Raw genomic sequence first — 6,949 nt, 5'->3', positions numbered from 1 at the left:
AGATGAGGAAACTGAGGCTGAAAGGCATTAAATGACCTTCCCAGGATCACTCAGCAAAATATTTGGGCTGGAATTTGAATTGAGGTCTTTCTGACTCCAAGTTCAGTATTCTATCCACTTTGCCACCTAACTTTATATATAAGTAGGAACAAATATCTCATAGATTCTTAGAGACTTGGGTGCTGAGAGCAAAGTGGAAAGGGGCCAGATGAGATCTTGTTTCTTTTCCCTACACAAAGCGAGGCGCCCTATAGACTCCAATCTGCCAGCCCTGTGAAAATATTAACTGGAATTCCTTAGGCGAAAGCACTTCCTATGTACCTTGGAGTTTTGCCATTTCCAAAAATAACTAAAATGGTTCTGAATCTATTCATCAAAGACCTTGGATACTTTGCTTCTCACCCTCTGTTGCCCCAATGATGAAAGCTGGTATCTTGATTTAGTAGGAGGTGATGTATAAGGCAGATCCCTCCTCATTCAGCGAATTATAGAGCAATGAGACTATCGGTCTTGCGGTCACAGAACCTGGGATGTGACCTTGGGCAAGTCACTAAACTTCCTTGCATCTAAGTTTCCTCAGATGCAAAAAGACAGGGTTGAGTGAGATGGCCTTTGGGGTTTAAATTCATAATCTTATCTCTAAAGTAATGATTGTTTACCATTTTTTTTTTTGCATTATGAATCTTGGCAGTCTGTTGAAGTCTATGGGCCCTTTCTCAGAGTGTTTTTAAATGCATAAAATAAAATGCACAGGATGTCAATTATATTGAAATAAAGCTATCAAAATATCTCAAAATGACATGTCAAATGAGATAACATAGGTAAAGTACTTAACAAACTTTAACACACTGTAATAGTAGGGCTGGGTGGAGCAATGGATAGAGAACCAGTCCCATAGTCTAGAGGACCTGAGTTCAAATCCAGGCTCAGATACTTACCAACTTATGACCCCGGGCAAGTCCTTTAACCTTGTTTATCTCAATTTCTTCATCTGTAAAATGAAAAAATGGCAAAACATTCCTGTATCTTTGCCAAGAAAACCCCAAACTGGCCATGATTGAACAACATAAAGGGTAGTTATTGTTAACATTTTTTTGCAGTTCTCATATTAAAAAGCCCTGATCTAAAGACTCAGAAGTTAGCTTAAAGAATTATTAATACCAATAATATCCAAAAATCTTTGTTAAGTTCTTTTCCTATCATCCCTGGTTTGTTTCTCCTGCTGGTAGAAGAGGCTCAGATTCATGGAGTCTGTGGGCCACAGCCTTCCCGTGGTTTGATCAGCAGAGGAATCTCAATAATCTTCTTTGATGATTGCTTGTTCCATCACCCTTCTCTTTTCATCTGATCTAGGACTCAGTTAAGTTTTCCTCTTAGTTTCTTTCTTCTCTGCTGTTGTCTGTCCTTCTGCACACCACCCCCATCATGGGTCTGCTTGCACTGATCATGTTTAAAGGTCACTCATTTTGTTCGACAGGCAGCCAAGCCTGACAGTGGTTTAATGATACCTGAACAAACTATATTAAAATGACATCACATGTGATCCTAAATAATTATCAGCTAAGAGGAGAAGAAAGCAAATATGCTTCTGTGCAGGAGACCCATGCTGAAGATGTTCGTTAAAATGCTAAACTCTATTAACCAATTACATAAAAACCTTTTCTATTGCCTTGCTTCATTTCAAACATAGCACGGGCTATTTTGTCTGTGACCTCAAGTGTAACAAAAAGCTACAGAAAGCCATTTATGTCAGGAGCTGGACTACAGAAGGACAACTAATTCTAATTAGTACGAATTCCCCACAGGCCAGAGGGAGGCCGAGTGCAGACACCAACTGTCTAATGCTGTTTCTAGCTTGCAACAGGTGGGTTGAGGCCTACCAAAGGTTGTCATGGCAATAGCTAATGGTAGACCTTTAGTGGGACACCAGTAATTAATTGAGTGCATGTCCAGCCTTTGAATGTGATATCTTTTAATATACTTCTGAACTGAAGGAGATTGCCTCTTCTAATTGGTTAAAATTAAAGCAGCAGAAGGATTTGCCAAGAGCTACAGTGATGTGATGCAGGGCTCATTTGGACTGCTTAGACTGGAATTCTTTGCATATTACTGCAATAAGGTGTTACCCCTCCTCCATTTCACTACCACCCCCAGTGATCATGGAGAAAATTTGCTTCTTATAACACTGACGAATTTCTATGAGATGCCACTCTATGCATGTAATGCATCATTACTCAACATCTGAAACCTATAAAAAACATAACCTTAAAATTCTGAAAAAAATTATCAGAAGAATGGAATCTATTTCCAACTTGTAGGGTTTGAAAGTGGGAAGGGAATGCCACTTCTTATGTATACCATGCTGTAATGTTACAGCCTCATGGTCGACTGTAATTCTTGAGTTCCTAGCTTCATTTGGGAGTAGCAACAGCCCTGGTATGGTATTGGAATGGAGTCAGGGTAGAAGGACTTGGCCTAATGAACATCCCATAGGAATTCTTCTAGACCCACAGAGTTCCCTCTCTGACAGCTTTTTAAGTAACTGCAAATCACTTCCAATATGAAACTGGTCTGGGGTTCAAACTCAGAGGAAATGGATATAGTGTTTTCTAGACTTATATTATGTGAGAGTTAGTTTCTATGCCTTTGCACAAACTCTCTCCAAAGCCTGGAATATACTCCCTCCTCTCCCTCATTTATTTTATATATTATATAATACAGATTAAATATGTGTGTGTGTGTGTGTGATTTTCAAATACAGTGAGCTTTCCCTTGGTGAAAAACAAATTATCTTCTACTGAAAGGACTGAATATATACATTTGTATGTTACATATGTCCACACTCACATATATTTATAAATATATATACATATATGCAAATGCCTACTTTTTTTTTTTTTTTTTGCTACTTGATGTTCCTTAGGTGACTGCTTGAGTTAGAAGAAGTCTTTGTTTCTCTTTCCATTCTCTAAGTGCTGGTTGATGGGGAAGTTTCTTCCCAGAGGGAGAACTGAAGGAGGTCTGGGTCCTTTTGTTCTCTGAAGAAGTCTCTGCATAATTAAGTGGCTTGAGTGCCCTAACTGGTTCACAACTGTTGGAAGGGCTCTTAGAGGTCATCAGGTTCATTTTGAAAATGAGGGGACTAAGTAAGGCACAGAGAGGTCTTTGGGTTACAGAATCAGATCTGGAAGGGACCTTAGGAAGCTAGTGACTCAGTGAAGCGAGTTTGGGACTGGGAGTTCCAATCCAGACTCAGACACTTATTAACCATGTGATTCTGAGCAAGTGACCCCCTTTTGCCTCAGTTTCCTCATCTGTAAAATGAGGATAATAATAGCACTTCCTCCTATGATTGTTGCTATGCCCAAGTGAGGTATCATGGATAAAATTATCTATAATCTTAAAATCTTATGTAAATGCTATCATTGTTATTCTACAATAACTGTAATTCTGAATAGGATGCCTTCGTTAGGAAGTCTCAGGCTGTGGTACACCATATCAGGGCATGCTCATGCCTGTTCATACTGTAAAGAATATCACTAGAGAAATATAAGACCCCCAAAATATCATGGGATGTTCCTGTAGCAAAAAAGAGAGCAGCGGGACAGTCAACTAATGGACTACTCATGTGGTCCAATGACATCCAGGCAAAGTCAAGAGAACATGGGGAAGGCCCTCAGCACATTGGGTGGTCCCCTACTGATGAAACAGTGGAATGTCTAAGTGTCACACAGGATGGATATCACTCGGCATTGTGAGAGGGAGTTATCTGGATAAAGTCACAAATCCAATGGTGTATTCTGTCAACTTACGTTGTTGTTTTTAGTCATTTTTCAGCTGAGTCTGACTCTCTGTGACCCCTCTTGGGGTTTTCTTGACAAAGATAGTGGTGTGGTTTGCCATTTCCTTTTCCAGTTCATTTTACAGATGAGGAACTGAGGCAAACAGGATTAAGTGACTTGCCCAGGGTCACACAGCTAGTAAGTATTTGAGGATGAATTTGAACTCAGGTCTTCCTAACCCCAGGCCCAACACTGTCCACTGTGCCACCTAGCTGCCTTGCCAACTCATATCCACTCCCACAACAAGTGTCATTTATATTATTCATTGTAGCAAATACCAGTTTCTGGACTGTGGACCTCAACAGGAGAATGACTACAGAGGAAGGGACTGTTTAAACACTTTCTTCACCACCACCTTTAACTAAGGAGACCACTGGATTATCCTCAGGTTTACTTTCTCTCAGCTTCAGACTGCTAAGGCTCTGGAGTATCATCCCCAACCATAGCAGCTGTGTCATGAGAATGATTTTATTAATAAAACTCCTTCAATATGACCTCATGGGATTTTCCACTGCCATTGTTTGGGCATCACTAGGGGCAAAAAAACGAGGCCCCTTTTAATAACACATTTACATAAGTTGATCTGAACGATCCCCATGTGATGGTGCATCTCCAGGGCTGGCCTGTCATCTTGGAACAGCCTAAGGTGCTAGTCCCAAAGAGATTAAAACTCAAGAATTAACTAGTCTTCATAAAATGGGAACATCTCTACAAGCAGTAAAACAAATGATTATCATTTCTTTTTGGCGTTGGACTATGCCAAGCTAGAGAAAAACAGAGCTTTCAAACGCCGACAATCTGGTATATTGAAGTATGACCATTATTTTTTATTTTCCACATTTTTGGTCCAAAGACAGTTCTGAGTAATTGATTCCCATAATGAGCTATGGTTCGTTAGTCAATTTAATTTATAATTGAATTGGATGGATGTAACTCTGTGTAAAATTGTCTCTGAAGAATCTGTTTTGTTCGTCTGTTCAACTTCTGACAGGGATGGAAGAAAATCTAAATTATTCCCTCCTGCAAGAGGGAAAAATTCAGTCTCAGCCTCCCTGGTGAAATTAAGAGAAAAAAATATTTTTAATAGTTGCCATGCAAAAATATTATGGCTTTACTAAAATTTATACAAGCATATCAATTAACACATTCATGACTTGAGAGACTGCTTTAGTGATGGGAAAATGTGCTAGAGGCCACAGCCTTTTACAGGCACATGGAAAGATTTCTCCTTATTAGAATGAGCTCCAGGTCTCTCTACATTTATTTTTATCAGTTATTGACAAGGCTTGTCTTATTACTACAGAAATATACCGTGGAAACAATGGCTCTAATTCTCCAGGTGTTTTGCAATCATTGTAACTTGTATTTCCCATACGTTCCCGTAACAGTGTAATTTGGGGGAGCAATTATTAAAATAACCATGTGGATTTTTCCCCCTCTAAGTTCTGAAATGGCTGTCAGGATTAAAAAAAAAACCAAACAAAGCCAACTTTAATTGTTAACAATAGATTCTTTTCCCCCTCCCTTGTCCAAAGATTGTCTTACTTCCCGAGTTCTTTATCTTAAAACTTCTCCCTGTGCATGCGTGCAAAATAAAACCATCATTATGTACAAGGAAATGTTTTACAGTTAATGCCATCTAAGATACTCTCCAAGTGCCAAAATGCATAGGATTTTGGTAAAAGGCAATCTGCTCTAGCAATATAATGCATGCAAACTAGTCTTGTCTAAAACCTGAGGCAGGAACTGTGCACATTGCCTTGGATGGCACCTATGGAGTTGGCTTTGATACTATGCCCAGAAGTGGGTTGCATGCTGTGATCTGAACGAAATTTAATCATTTTTTAGAAGCCAGGGGCCTTTGAGGTGCTCTTGTTCCATAAGACTTATTATAGCTAAGAAAAACTAAGGTATATGCGTTATTATTCCTTGTTAACAATGGTAATGCAGTAATAAGCTGTAATGATGAACTGCTGTGTGAAATAGGTTTAGGCTGATATAGAATGGGAAAGTATGAAAATACATATCTGTTCTACATAAACACTATACCGAGCCAGCAAGGGCATGAAGCGACATTCCCATAATCTGATAAAGAAAAGACCTTATTGCTTTTTAAGCATTCTATTTGTGTGGTTTGTAATCTAATCATTTACAAATGTAAATATTTGATCTAATTACAATGATGGTAGGAGTGGTGGTGAGCCAAAGATGGGTCAGATGGTGGTATTCACGATTATCAGTTTTGAGAGAAATATGTTTTTGTGAAATTCTTTCTCCCCCCTTCCCCCTGCCTATTTTTACTCCCTTCATTATTTGAGTGCTAAAATGGAAATCAGGTGAGAGAAGGTTTAAGTTTGTGGAATTTTTCTCTATTTTTTTTCCTTCCATTCTAAGGACTTATGCTATATTCTTCAAATTGTCTTGGCTTTCGGGGCAGGGATTTGTTAAGAACTTCATCTGTTGAGCTATGGATTATGGATATCTATAGATTCTGTCCAGTCCCTAGTGTCTATGATTAGGGTAAATAAATGATTTAGCTGAATTTAGGTATCCATTCCTAGAACATATAATCCAGAGGAATGAATAAAAGTAGACCTGTTCAGACTTGTGCAGACCTGTTTGGCACAGATGAGGTGGGTTTGGATCAATGATTGACTCTTTGGCCTGACCTTCTGGACTTTCTGTGGTTACATCTCTGCTTCCTCCTGGAGCCTTGAATGACCAGGTTTTTGCATGTATGAGTCCTCGGAGGTCAATCATACCTTCTGTCTGTTCCCATCTCTCCTGTAGAGCTTCCTTTTATCTCCCTGATCACATCTTACCCTTATGTTAGTGACCAGTTGAGATGCCTTCTTTTCCCAGGATCCTCTCTGCCAGAGTGCTAGAAGGCATTAGAAGACAGGTGGGAATACTCAAACACTAGAAGAAATCATAGCATTATAACAAGAAGGTTTTGCCTACAAGGAGAACAAGGTTTCCTAATCTGCAGTCCATGAGGACCATGAAGTCAGAGGAATAAAAAATTATATCTGTCTCTCTGTCTATCTATCTATCTATCTATCTATCTATCTATCTATCTATCTATCTATCTATCTATCTATCTATCT

The sequence above is a fragment of the Petaurus breviceps genome, unplaced genomic scaffold (assembly GCF_028583685.1).
Source record: "Petaurus breviceps papuanus isolate PSGF00001 unplaced genomic scaffold, PetGlider_PUasm1.0 220, whole genome shotgun sequence".
Classification (NCBI taxonomy): Eukaryota; Metazoa; Chordata; class Mammalia; order Diprotodontia; family Petauridae; genus Petaurus; species Petaurus breviceps.
Note: the sequence above shows the minus strand (reverse complement) of the source record.